At 46.1% G+C, this 10,109-nt stretch overlaps 1 protein-coding gene across 1 annotated transcript in view; it reads left to right on the top strand.

Annotated features, from left to right (window-relative positions):
* Window positions 1–9,574: 9,574 nt before the first annotated feature.
* Herc2 (HECT and RLD domain containing E3 ubiquitin protein ligase 2) overlaps window positions 9,575–10,109 on the top strand; it is a 154,660-nt gene continuing 154,125 nt past the window's right edge. The window contains exon 1 of the mRNA XM_075952430.1: window positions 9,575–9,704. The gene's annotated coding sequence lies outside the window, so the exon portion shown is untranslated. The remainder of the gene's footprint in view (window positions 9,705–10,109) is intronic.

The following is a 10,109-nucleotide window of genomic DNA, read 5'->3' as shown; positions in this document are numbered from 1 at the left end:
ATGCTGTGAATATATTTTTATTATCATTGGTTAAAAAAGAAGCTGCTTTGGGCCAATGGCAGTACAGAATAAAGCAAAGCAGGAATTCCAAGCAGAGATAGAGGAGAAAAGAAGGCTGAAGTCATCCTCCATGTATGAACATTTCTTTGCCTTGTTGCACAGAACAGAGCAAACAGTCAGGGACTCAGAGTTGGTCTTAGCCATGACTGCTTAGCATTTAAAAGAAAAAAAAAGTGCTCCTGGTCAAAAAATAATTACAGATTCACATGTAATAAAGACAGATTCAGATGAAAAAGACCTCTAAATGGGTCACAGTGTTGGATAAATGTTCAGTTGTGGGTGCTGGGAATTGAACCCATATTCTTTGAAAGAACACCCAGTGCTCTTAACTGCTGAGCCATCTCTCCAGCCCCGTGCTGGGTTTGTTGTATTATTTATTTAGTCGTTTGGATGGTTTTTTGAGACAGGGTTTCACTGTGTAGCCCTGGCTGTCCTGGAACTGACTCTAGTATTTTCAGCAAATGGTGCTGGCATAACTGGATGTCAACATGTAGAAGAATGAAAATAGATCCATATCTATTGCCATGTATGAAACTCAAGTCCAAATGGATCGAAGACCTCAACATAAATCTATACACACTGAGCCTCAAAAAAGAAAAATTGGGACGTACACTTGAACGCACTGGCAAAGGAGAACTCTTCCTAAATATATCCCCAGTAGCACAGACACTGAGAGACACAATTAATAAATGAGACCTCCTGAAACTGAGAAGTTTCTATAAGGCAGAGGACACGGTTACTAAGACAAAACAGCAACCTATAGGATGGGAAAAGATCATTACTAACCCTACAACGGATAGAGGACTGATCTCCAAAACATACAAAGAACTCAAAAAACTAGACATCAAAATTTCCAAATAATCCAATTTATAAAAATGGGGTACAGATCTAAACAGAAAATTCTCAACAGAAGAATCTCAAATGACCAAAAGACACTTAAGGAAATGCTCAACATCCTCGGCCATTGGGAAATGCAAATCCATGTGATTCTGAGATTCCATCTTACACCTGTCAGAATGGCTAAGATCAAAAACACTGAAGACAGGTTATGCTGGAAAGGATGTGGAGTAAGGGGAACACTCCTGCATTGCTGGTGGGAGTGCAGACCTAAATTGAGGTTGTTTCCAGGTTCTGGTGTTATGAATAATGTTGCTATGAACATAGCTGAGCAAATGTCCTTGTTGTGTGAGTGGGGATCCTTTAGGTATATGCCCAAAAGTGGTATTGCTCGGACTTGAAAAAGACTGAGTCCTAAATCAGTATGAGAATTCACCATACTGATTTCCATAGCAACTGTACAAGTCCGCACTTCAACCAAAGAATGGATAAAGAAAATGTGGCACATTTACACAGTGGAGTACGACTCAGTAGTGAAAAACAATGACATCTTTAAATTTGCAGGCAAATGGATGGAACTAGAAAAAAGAAAAAAACATTCTGAGTGAGGTAACCCAGAGCCAGAAAGATAGATATAGTATGTACTTACTCATAAGTGGATACCAGACATAAAGCAAAGGATAACCAGCCTATAGTCCACAACCCCAGAGAAGCTAGAACGCTCTTCCAGAAACAGATGGCCGCAGATGCAGAGACCTACAGCCTTTGGGCAGAGTTCCTGGAGTATAATTAAAGTGAGGGAGGAGGAATCATATGAACAAAGGGGCCAAGACCATGATGAGGAAACCCAAAAAACCAGCTGATCCGAGAGAGTCCAGTCAGACTCTGGACTGACAAATGGGGAACCTGCATAGGGCCAAACTAGGACCCCTGAATACAGGTGCCAATGGTTTGGCTTGGGCCCTACATGGGCCCACTGGCGGGGGCACCAGGATGTAACTCTAAAGCATGAGCTGACTTTGTGGAGCCCATTGTCCGTGGAGAGAGCCCTTGCTCAGCCTAGGCACGGAGGGGGGGGGGGGGCGGTGAGGGAGGCGAGAACTTTGTTCTGCCTCAGTGATGGGACAGACTTAGGTGACTTCCCAGGGGAGGCCTTACCCTCTCTGAGGAGTGGGGATGTGTGTGTGAGGGGAAGGGGAATGAAGCAGGAGGAGAGGTAGGAGGGGGAATTAGAATTGGTATGTAAAATAAATAAATGAATAAAAAAATAAAATTAGTTATGAAAAAAAAAGACTTAAAATTTTAAATCAGGACTATTTTTTAACAAGCCTATTTCTGGCTTTAAATTCCAGTCAACACAGAGGGTCACAGATCTGCCTAGTCTTAGCCTATTCAGTTCTCAGAAGTGACAAGATGGCACCAAGGGCACTTTGTCCTCAGTTTCTCCATGTGCTCCCAGTGCAACAGCGCCACCTATGGGCTGAGGGTCCACCTCCCCACTCTGTTCTCTTCAGGGATTCTTAGCAACAGCTGTGGGAACCCAGGGGAGCTAAAAAGAGGATCCAGATCTCATGGCTCCATAGGCATGGTGACAGTTTGTGTGGTAAGATACCCGGGCTCACCTTTCTCGAGTTGAGACCATAAATTCCTTCCTCTACGTCTTTGCTTTGCTATTTTGGGCCTACACACCTGAGGGTAATGTCTCCTTCTACAGCCATGCTAACCTAACTTGGATGTTGGGTTAGCGGATGTCATCACCATGGCAACAGCTGTGTGACTTGACCTCTATCTTAGAGGGGGACGCCATGAAGATGCTGACAACCATGTTACTTTACTGCCGCCTTGGTTAATGAAGTTGCTTGCTATGAGCCAAACTGGTGCCGTCTATAAAATCTCCCTGTACCACTGAGCCTTCAGGGGATCGCCACACCCCGAGAATATCTTGCACCTCTGACATTCAGTCACATATCCCAATCCTCTTCTCACATCCTTCTTCAGTTTGTTTTTCTAAAGCATCCTGGATGCCTAATGAGATCATGGAAACAGGAGGTCCGAAGACTCTAACGTGGCCTCTGTTGTCAAGTGATAAAGCTAAAGTATTTTTATATCAGTGTAAGGAGTTATACCAGCCCCCCAGGGTGAGATTTTGACACATATCTTTACTGCTCTCTAGAAGAGTTTTCTGGCCCTGTGCCCTCAGGACAAGCTGGTGACCAAGGGGAGCTGACACTTTGGAATGTCTGACTTGGAAGGCTGGTGTGGATTAGCAGCAGCCCCGGAGAAAACTTAGAAGAGCATACATCCCAGCTGAGATGGCAGGTAGATAAAGTGTGGGAAGCAAGCCTGGTGGTGGGTGGTGGTGGCGCACGCCTGTAATCCCAACACTTGGGAAGCAGAGGCAGGCAGATCTCTGTGAGTTCGAGGCCAGCCTGGTCTATGAGATAAGTTCCAGCTACATAGAGAAACCCTGTCTCTCCCCCCAGCCCCCTTCAAAAGAGAGCGAGAAGCAAAGGAAAACCAGCTTCCAGTTCTCTTGAGGGGGGAAAATGCTGGAGATGTAGGCTGTGCTGGGTCTCAATGCCTGCACTTTCTGCTTAGTGTCTTTGAGCCTATTTTTCTCTAATGGAGACAATTTTCTTCCCTCCTTGAGACTTCTTTGTCCTGTGTCTGTTTCTGCCCCAGAGGGCCCGATTGCTTTTGCATTTGCTTATCAGTGACAGTGACTCAGACAGGCTAAAGAGAAAGAATTGATGGATGCTATCCTTTCCCAAGTTCTTTACTCCAGCATGGTAGCTTTACCAGGGTGTCCTTAGCTGAATTCTACAGACGCTGTACACATTGTTTCGGATGGTGTTTTACTGTGCATTTCAGCTTCTTTCTATCTGATTCCTGTGCTCATTCAAAACCCACAGAATAGTTATGCAAGACAATTCTCTGGAGCGTACAAAGAACAAAAGGAGTGTTGTTGTTGTTGCTTTCTGTTTTTTTTTTGTGTGTGTATTTTATAACATTTACTCAGGACTTAGAAAGGCCCACAGCTGAACAGTATACACACACCTGTGGACTATCAACTTATTACATTATCCTGCTCTGGTGTTTGGATTCAGCTTCCTTTTGTTAAGATGGTATTGTCCAACACCGTCATATAAGCCATATAACTACCAGGTCCATAAGAACATCTACATCTGCTTATAAATTATTGATTATTGATGACAAGCAGCAAGGCTGAATGTTTTTTCCCTCCAGAATTGACAAAAGCAAGTTATATTAGGATATGTAAAAGTTGAAAATTTGTGTGTCATAGTAAAATTTCTAAGCTCAGAGTTCAATATATGCTTGTCAGACCTCTGCTTAAATGTAGATCTAGTCAAAGTTAGTTCAAAATTTTGGTCTTTGCCCTAACTTTATCTAATATTTCAAGGTAGTTAAAAAATGCATATGTGGGGGACCGGAGAGATGGCTCAGCAGTTATGAGCATACACTACTCTTCCAGAGGTCCCAGGTTCAATTCTCAGCACCCGCATCAGGCAACTCACAACTGCCAGTGACTCCAGCTCTGGAGAGATCTAATGCCTCTGGCTGCTTCAGACGTCTGCACTGACACACACACACAGAGAGAGAGAGAGAGAGAGAGAGAGAGAGAGAGAGAGAGAGAGAGAGAGAGAGAGAGAAGAAGAAGGAGAAGGAGAAGGAGAAGGAGAAGGAGAAGGAGAAGGAGAAGGAGAAGGAGAAGAAGAAGAAGAAGAAGAAGAAGAAGAAGAAGAAGAAGAAGAAGAAGAAGAAGAAGAAGAAGAAGAAGAAGTAAAATAAAAATAAATCTTAGAAAAGTTCCAGACTATTAGAACTGCTCTTCTGGGTGTTCAACACACATCCTTGGAGTCCTACACTGAAGTCATCAGAGGAAGTAAAAAGGGAGAATGTTTCCTCCTTGCCCTTCCAAGTCTACTCTGTCCCAGGGAACTCTGGAGCATCTCTCGAAATGTCCGGTAACCACGGGAGAATCACCCGTTCTCTTGCACAGGGAGGCCGCCGTGAGGCCCCACCAGCGAATTCTAACTAGTATCCAGTCTACACCAAAGAGGGACAACCCAGAGGGGAAATTCCTGGATGTTTCCAAGTGCAGCTACAGTCAGGCGAAGCAAGGTCTTTGCCCTCACCTAGGTGAACCAGCTAGGTGAAAGGCTAGAGGAGGCAGAGATTCATTGCAAGCCCACGTAATTCCCGAGGACAGGGTCCTCAACTGGGCTTAACGGTTAAAAGATCATTTTGGCAACCTGAATGATTTTAAAGAGGAAAACGCAATCAAAGACTAAAATGATCGATACGTTTCAACAGTCCAAGGGGGCTCTCTTAGTTTGTTTTCTATGATGATGTAACTACCAGGACCGAAAGCAAGGCAGGGAGGAAGCTTACCTTCCAGCTTACATCAGGGAGAGAGGTCGTGGCAGGAGCTCAAGGCTGGATCCTGGAGGCAGGAACTGAAGCAGAGCTAACAGAGAAATGCTGCTTATGGGCTTGCCCCGCCTGATTTTTTTTTAATGCAACCCCCAAGGAGGGGACCAGCCCCAGTGGGCTGAGCCCTTCCCCATCAATCAGGAAGCAAGAAATGCCCCATTGATAACATTACAGGGGCATTTTCTTAACTGAGGGGCCCTTTTCCTGGGCGACCCTAGCTTGTGTCTCGTGGACAAATAAACTGGCTTGCATAGGATTACACTCTACAGACCATCTTCAGTATACATGCGGTGCTGTTTTCTATAGCTGTTTCTCAGTAATGCTTTTCTTCTTGATAAGGAAAATGCTGCCCAGATATAATAGTTAAGACCGTAGCTCTCGGCCGGTGGTGGTGACACATGCCTTTAATCCCAGCACTTGAGAGGCAGAGGCAGGCGGATCTCTGTGAGTTTGAGACCAGCCTGGTCTACAAGAGCTAGTTCCAAGACAGGCTCCAAAACCACAGAGAAACCCTGTCTCGAAAAAAAACAAACAAAAAAAAAGAGCGTAGCTCCGTAGCTCTCTGCTTATCTATAGGCACCATTGCTTTAGCCTAAAAACGAAGGCTAAGTTTCTTTCATCTCCCTATTTAGAAGCCATTGGGGGTGGGGATCCCATGCTGATTTTAGCTCCTCCAAAATCTGTCAAAGGCCTGGAAGCAGATCCTGAGGTCACCACTCTGGAGACCAGCCTTATGAAGCAAAGTCAAAAACCAAGAGGAGGACCCAATCCATGGATGTTCTTGTGATCTCATCAAGAGACTAGTGGATTTTGACTTGGACATTTAAAGATATCCTCTCTTCTTACTTCTGGTTCCCCGCGTAGGGACTAATGTTAACCACTCTTGCCTTTATTTCTCCCTCACATCAATTTCTAGGCATCAGTGAAGAGCTTCCTTGTTGTGGGATATTTGTATGCTGTGAAGATGTATTGCTGTGGTTGGTGTAACAAGAAGCCGAATAGCTAAGAGCTGGGCAGGGGAAGTAGGTGGGACTTCCAGGCAGAGAGAGAGAGAGAGAGAGAGAGAGAGAGAGAGAGAGAGAGCGAGCGAGCTCTGGGAGGAAGAAAGATGGGGTTGCCAGCCAGACACAGAGAGGAAACAGGAGGTACAAGATGGAAAAGAGGTAATGCCACGTGGCAGAACATAAATTAATATGACTCTGTTAATTTAAGTTGTAAGAGCTAGTTAAGCCTACCCTAAGGCTGAGCTTTCATAATTAGTAAGTCTCCATGTCATTATTTGTGAGCTGGTGGCCCAAAGAAAAGTACTGCTACACTTCCTTTCCTCCACAGGCTTCGCTGTTACACAAATGGAATTGCCAACACACTTTTGGGTTGTTTAGATAGGCCCAGGAAAGTGGACCCCGCCTGCCATTCATGCCTGAGGACTCATCATCTTGGCAGGGTCGCTTCTTCCAGAGGGAGAGCAGGTGATTAAAACAGAAGGTTTAAAAAAAAATGGCTGGGAAGTCCAGAGTAAAAGGAACACAAAAAACAAATAAAACAAAACCAACCAACCAACCAAACAAACAAAAAACCAGACCCACCAGAAAACAAATACAGACAATAATAACAAGAAAAAAAAACCCACAAAAATCCCAAAACAAACCCAAAACGAAAGCCAAGCAGTGGTGGTGCACATCTTTAATCCCATCACTCAGGAGGCAGATCTCTCTGAGTTTGAGGCAAACCTACAGAGCTAGTTCCAGGATAGGCAGGGCTACACAAAGAAACCCTGTCCCTCAAAATCAAACAAAACTACCACCACCACCAACAAAAAAGTGGTTTCTCTCTTGGCAGAAAACACAAACTGTCTGTGAGTGTCTTGGCAGCTTGATCCTGACCAGAAGCCAGCGATTTCAAAAGGGTTTGGGGGACCTGATCTCTGATCTGACTCATGAGTCCACCTCTTTATGGGGAGAACAGTGAAATAACAGTAAAGGCCTAGCAAAAGTAATCTCCTGCTCAAGAGAATAGACTCTGGCTAGGGTAAAAACGTTACGTTTCAGTTGGAACAGGTCAATCACGGAGTCTTGGGGAACTCCCCTTCTGCCGCGAAAGTGGGTGTAGACAATTTTTTTTTTGGGCCGTCAGTTCACTAAAAACAACATAGAGACTTATTAATTATGAAAGCTTGGTGTATAGCTTACGCTTGTTTCTAACTTGCTCCTATAACTTAAACGAACCCATTCCTATTAAATTATGTGCTGTCATGTAGCTCATGGCTCCTTTTTTTTTAATATTTATTTATTTATTATGTATACAATATTCTGTCTGTGTGTATGTCTGCAGGCCAGAAGAGGGCACCAGACCTCATTACAGATGGTTGTGAGCCACCATGTGGTTGCTGGGAATTGAACTCAGGACCTTTGGAAGAGCAGGCAATGCTCTTACCCTCTGAGCCATCTCTCCAGCCCCAGCTCATGGCTTCTTACCTCTCCTGCATGTCCTGCTTCCCCTGCGTCTGCTGGGGACTCCTGGAATCTCTGTCCTTCTTCTCTCTGCCCCCCAAATCCTGCCTAGTTATTGGCCATTTAGCTTTTTATGAAACCAATCACAGTGACAAATATCTCATAGGGTAAAGGGGTATTTCATAACAGGTGGGCTCACCTTAAGTCATGCTTGAGCAACACTGATCATCACAACAATTCACTGTTAGTAAAGGCATCTTATATATGGGGAGAAACTAGAAAAAAAAAGGGGGGGGGATTGTGAGAAATGTATAGAGATTTTAAAATCAAAGATAATTAGCCTGAGGAGAGCCCATAGTCTCTGGATCCCCACCCTTTGTACTGACTAGCCAAGTGTCTCAGATTGTGAAGTCAAGCTCCCACCAATGGGATGAGCTACAGTTTTCACCTGCATGTAGGGATAAACAAGAGAGAACATCTTGGACATGCATGCTCACTAGCCTGGTTTGGATTTTCAAGAACCCTTTTTGGAAAAAAAGAAAACCACCTCACTGAGCTACTCTTGTTTCGTTCATGTGTTCTTTTGTGTGACACAAAGATTGTTCTTTTCCCACAAACCAAAACCAGGTCCTCTGTAAGAGTAGCAAGTGTTCTTAATGTCCAAGCCATCTTTTCTGCCCTGTATGCTAAATTACTAATGAACAGTTATCTCACCATGTTCTTAAAGACAAAATCCTAAGGATGATAGACACCAACTTACCAAGAGTTTGGCCGGGCCAGGCCTATTGAGGGTCTGGAAAATAGCTGCCTGGCAGGCAGACGCAGGGAAAAGAGGTTCTGGGAATATTAATGTCCTTTTCATTTAAGCATTTAAGATAGCTGACTTCCTGATCCTTTTCTCTCTCCAAGACAAAGACTGAGTGGTCCTTTTCTTACCAGAGGGGACAGTTTAGTGAGATTTTTAAATCCCTCACATAAGAGGCTATCTTATATGGAGAACCAGTCAGCTTCCCTTTCTTTGTCTGGATTATCCAATCTCCCACAGTAACACAAACCAGCTAGTTTTGAGGGACAGAAAAAACTACCTATGGCCAAACATATATAAAAAAAATTTGCCTCTGACAGATCCCTTCTTTAACTGATCTGTCTCTCTTGGTAATAATTTTGCTCTTCCAGCTCTTATTAAAAATATTCTACGTCCTTCGGTTTCTTCTCTTGGAAAAGTTTGATTTCTAAGTGCCTGGAGATTGTGTTATGTTTTATTTATTTATAGTTTCATTCCAAGATGATCAGAGAGCATACTTTGTGTGATTTCAATTGCTCTGTCTTCCTTTTTCTATTTTTTTTCCCCTTAGGGTCTCCGAACGCCGAGATCCACCTGCCCCAGCCTCGCGAGCGCAGGTATGAAAGGCGTGCACCACCAGGCCCTGACCAAGGGCTTTTTCTTAAATTTTGTCTCATGCCCAGAGGCTCGAATTCCAGGCGGACGCCGGAAGTGCAGCCCACAGAGCCTCTCCCGTGTCTTCGCGTTGGAGACGCTCTACTCCTTTCGGGTCCGTAGGAGAAAGGGGAGGGAGCGAGCCAGCGTGCGCGCGCAGGAGTCCCGCCTCCCGGCGTCTGCGGTTGGCTGTCGCCCAGCGAAGGAAGCGGAAGTGGAGGGGAGGGAGGGGCGGGCCGGGCTCCGCCGCAAGCCCATTGGCCGCGGCCTTCCCGTCGCCTCGCGCTATTGGGCGGGCGCCGTCGTGCGTCAGCCTGCGCTTCGGGCCGCAGACCGGATCGCTGGCTTGCTAGCGCCGGCCGCGCAGGGAGGGTTCCCGCAGCCGGCTGGCGGAGCGGGCGGCGCCGCGTCTGACCGAGCGCGGGCCGGAGCTGGGCGGAGGGGCCGACGACGGGCGGCGCCAGGTCTGGGAGATCCGGGCGAGCGGGGCCCGGGAGCGCGGCGGGCGGAAGGCGGGCGTTGACGCGGACGATAGGGCCTGTGCGCTTTGGGGGGCCGCGGCCGGCCCGGCTCTGCCTTGAGTGGTCAGGCGATGGTTGTAGATCTCTCTGCAAACGGGACTTTTGTTTATTCCCCACACCCCGGACTGCTGTAGGTAAAGCGGCTGATGCACCGTGTTGTCATCGGTCGTGGCCATAGTGAGTTTTCCTGGCGTGTGTGTGCGCGCCCTTTAGGGATTTAAGGAGTGGGGTGACATTGTGCGGTGGTCGCCTGTGACCACTTCAGGGCTGGCGACTCCACCTCTAATGGGAGGGCTATTTCCCTTCTTCCTCCCGTTCTTGGTCCAGCTTTCCCTCTCGAGCTCTCGT

The sequence above is a fragment of the Microtus pennsylvanicus genome, chromosome 18 (genome assembly GCF_037038515.1).
Source record: "Microtus pennsylvanicus isolate mMicPen1 chromosome 18, mMicPen1.hap1, whole genome shotgun sequence".
Taxonomy (NCBI): Eukaryota; Metazoa; Chordata; class Mammalia; order Rodentia; family Cricetidae; genus Microtus; species Microtus pennsylvanicus.
This window is presented reverse-complemented; position numbering and strand designations above follow the sequence as displayed.